This window comes from Mastomys coucha, unplaced genomic scaffold, assembly GCF_008632895.1.
Source record: "Mastomys coucha isolate ucsf_1 unplaced genomic scaffold, UCSF_Mcou_1 pScaffold21, whole genome shotgun sequence".
Classification (NCBI taxonomy): Eukaryota; Metazoa; Chordata; class Mammalia; order Rodentia; family Muridae; genus Mastomys; species Mastomys coucha.
In genome coordinates, this window is record NW_022196904.1 from 105,530,778 (window position 1) to 105,534,964 (window position 4,187).

The window sequence follows — 4,187 nt, forward strand, 5'->3', positions numbered from 1 at the left end:
AGGTTTCTGTGCCATGTGCAGCAGAGGAGGAATCTTCACTGCTTCACTCCTGTGGTCCTGCTGGGGCATCATTGTTCTCTTAGAACCAAGCTGAGTGGGAAGTTCCTGCTGCTGGAGCCAGAGGGGCTGGGGCCCCTGCGCTCATGAGGGTCAGTGCCTAGGGACTCTATCCGCATCCATTGCACCTGTAGGGAATCATACCCTGCTGTGCCCCACACCTGCTTGGTGACATCTGATGACCCTAACTTGGCTGTTTTCTTGCTATCATTTGGCAGCAGGCTGGCTGGGCCAATGGCTGGAGTTTACAGAACTGGGCATGGGGCTGGCCCAGGAGAAGTGCCTGAAAATAAGTGCATTATATGGGCCTTGTGCATCTACCTCTCAGGGTTTCTCCTCAGGAGTGCCATTACAGAATGTGGGGCAGGTAGGAAAAGTTCCTGAACCAAAGTCAGTTTGTCAGCTTTTATTAGCAAAGCTATAGTGGCAACTGCCCATAAACAAGCCAGCTAATCAGCAGAAACAGAATCAAGTATTTTGGAACGATAGGCCACTGGCTTCTTTTAGGGTCCTAGTGCCTGGGCAAGGACCCCCTTTATTAGATGGACTGTGTCCTGAACCGGCAGTTTGAATCCTGTCATGGAATCAGCCTATCTTAGTCCTCTCAGTTTAGAGGCTTAGTTCTTTTCTGATGTCTTCAGATCCAGATGTAGAACTCTCAGTTACCTGTCCAGTACCATGTCTGCCTGTGTGCTACCATGTGTCCTGCCATGATGATAATGGACTAAACTTCTGAACTGTAGGCCAGCCCCAAGGAAATATTTTTCTTTATAAGAGTTGCTTTGGTCATGGTGTCTCTTAATAGCAAAAGAGACCCTAATGAAGAAATCAGGCAATGGTCTGAAATATTTTAAGGTATTTTTCAATGTCCAGGCAGCCAAGCTTGAGGAGAGATAAGTTCTGAGATTTTTTTTTTTTAGGTGACAAGTTCACAAAGCAGTGTAAGGTATAACTTTATTTTTTTTTCAAAACCTATTTTTAATGGTGGTTCTTAAATGCTTTAACCTCCCCTTTAGCCTGCCACACACCAGAGGTAGTGGGAAAGAAAGGATACAGGGGAAAGTGGACCTGTTCAGAAATGGTTCTTTGGAGTGAGTCTTGTCTGTGTTGTCTAGAAATCTGCAGTTCACTTCACGTTAGCAGTGGCAGCTCCAGCCGCTCATAAACCCTTCACAGGTAGACCAGCAGTCCAGTTCAGTTGAGTCAGGATAGCAAACATGAATCAGCAGTGGTGGCACCACCTAGCAGAGACAGACAGGCCTCAGCCTTGGCTCAAGTCAGAAGAAGGCACCAGGAGGGATGCTAGAAGAAGTTCTCAGCTGTGCCACTTTCATTGAAATGAAGATCAGTGAAGACTTGAGACCCACAAATGTTGCACAGCTAGCTCTATAAGCAAGCCAAGCTTAGCCTCTGTTACTATCTGTCGAGTCCTTTTTATATTCTCTCCAAACATCACATGTACTCCATGTATCTTGCCTCAGCACGTGCATGCATCTATCTCAGCTGACATCACTCTGCCAGTCAGCCTAAGTCCATGGAAGTGGCAAGAAACTGCAGCATGCCACCAGAAGGTTTTTTTTTTTTTTTTTTTTTTGTGAATTTCTCTCTATGGGGTCCCAACAAATGGAGCTCAACTACGCAATGTAAGGCGGATACATGCATGTCATCAGCAAAGAATCCATCATGTGTCCTTTCATGTGCTTGCTTTAGCAAAACATCTTTTCACTTGTGAACTGCTTCAGTTCCTTCACGAGTCTGCCTCAGTCTTTCACCTGTGTCCACTTCAGAAAAACATTCCTTCATGTGTTTGGCCCAGCAAAACACCATCCAACACAACTGACTTTCCAAAGAACCCTTAAGTTTCCAATTTAGTAAGGCATTTAGCCACTTCTGGCCCAACACTGTTGGTATACAAATTCTTCCCTAGCAATATCCACTATCCATTGCTGTTTTCCCAGGACCCCAAATCATACTATGACTTGATTTCTCCTGGATTATACTCAGTGACATCTTCATTGAAGCTGAATGGGGGCTCAGAACAGCAGATGGCTCTAAGATGGTTCTGCAGCTGGGTTTCCTGAGGTCAGACTCCTTAGCGATCTGAATTGTATACTTGTAACCTTGAGTTTGGGGGCTTTGGTCTTTTTGGTATCCTGGCCAGTATATTATGTCCAGTTCAGCTGAGATTGCCTCCAGCAATTGAATGATTTTATGCTTGTTTTTTAATAGTCTTTCTTTCTGAAGTGAGCAAGTCTCTTTGTCTATAAGTCTGTATGTAAACATAAGCCACAGCAAAGGCATTCTGGCTGTCTATATAGATGTTCACCCTATCAAAGGATCTGCACCAGAATTATTATTTTTATTCTGTGGGCAAAAGGGCCCGTAGGCAGGACTTATGCCTAGATGACTTCTTTTTGACCTGAGACCACCCCTATTCCCACATAACTGGTCCCTTCCTAGATGAAGCTACTGCCATTTGTGTAGAGATCCACATCTCTGGTGGTAAGAGAGATGTCTGTCAGGTCATATGATGTCCAACATTTCCAGGCAGTCATGGATAGGTGTCAGGGTCATTGCCCAGTGACAGAATGGTGAGGCTAATGGCCAAGGATTTATCAAAGGTCACTCTGTTCTTATCCAGGAGAAGGGCCTGATACTGAGCAGATGGGAGCAGGCTCAGATCTTACCTGGATTACAACAGTGGCACATTTGGCCAAGACAGGGAGTCTGTCTTCTGCCCATACCATGGGAACTTTTTTTTTGTTTTGTTTTGTTTTCGAGACAGGGTTTCTCTGTGTTGCCTTGGCTGTCCTGGAACTCACTATGTAGACCAGGCTGGTCTTGAACTCAGAAATCTGCCTGCCTCCACCTCTCAAGTGCTGGGATTAAAGGCGTGCGCCACCACCTCCCAGCCCCTATGGGAACTTCTTAAATTCATGTTTCCCATTTAACTTCTGGAAGATGAGTCAAATTTTGGAGGAGCAATTATCCCTTACTTATTTGGGCAGATTATTGTTCAAGATTTTGTAGGCGATCCTAACTGTAACTTGGGGGCACCCCTGAGAATGAAATCATAACCTGAAGTTTGCTTAGAAGATCTCACTCGGGTTCAGTAGGATCCTGGCAGCAGCTGCGGTGGCTCAGGTCTTCAGTAGCTCTTTCTGTCTCCCTTTCGTTTCTGGAAACATGGCCTCTGGTGTGGCTGTCTCTGATGATGTCATCAAGGTGTTCAATGACATGAAAGTTCGCAAGTCTTCAACGCCAGAAGAAGTGAAGAAACACAAGAAGGCAGTGCTTTTTTTTTTTTGCCTGAGTGAAGACAAGGACATCATCCCGGAGGAGGGCAAGGAGGTTCTGGTAGGAGATGCGGGGCAGACTGTGGACGGCCCCTACACCACTTTTGTCAAGATGCTGCCAGACAAGGACTGCCGCTACATTCTCTATGATGCAACCTATGAGACCAAGAAGAGCAAGAAGGAAGACCTGGTGTTCATTTTCTGGGCCCCTAAGAATGCACCCCTTAAGAGCAAAATGACCTATGCCAGCTCCAAGGACACCATCAAGAAGAAGCTGACAGGAATCAAGCATGAATTACAATAACTGCTACGAGGAGGTCAAGGACCACTGCACCCTGGCAGAGAAACTAGGTGGCAGTGTTGTCATTTCCCTGGAGGGCAAGCCTTTGTGAGCCACCCCCAGCCCACCGCCTGGAGCATCTAGCAGCCCCAGACCTGCTCTTGGGTATTGCAGGCTGCCCCTTTCCTGCCAGACTGGAGGGGCTGGGGGGATCCTTGCAGGGGTAGGGGCTAGGTGGGGTGAAGGGCTACCCCTTCACCTCAGTTGCCAAACATCCCTCCCACCCCCTGGACCGTCCTTCTCCCTCCATCCCTGACTGTTCTGGCCTTCCCAAACTGGTTTTGATCTTCTGATTCCTCTTGGGTTGAAGCAGACCAAGTCCCGTCCATCCTAGGCACCCAGTTTGGGAGGAGCCTGTATTTTTTTAACTATACCCCTACTCCTCATCCCTCCCCATCCCACGCTACCAACTTCTAACCACAATAGTGACTCCGTGCTTGTCTGTTTAGTTCTGTGTGGAAATGGAATGTGGAAATGACCTTCCCTGCACCAGT

At 47.0% G+C, this 4,187-nt stretch overlaps 1 pseudogene; it reads left to right on the forward strand.

Annotated features, from left to right (window-relative positions):
• Window positions 1-3,228: 3,228 nt before the first annotated feature.
• Window positions 3,229-3,840, forward strand: LOC116100870 (annotated as a pseudogene).
• The last annotated feature ends 347 nt before the right edge of the window (window positions 3,841-4,187 follow it).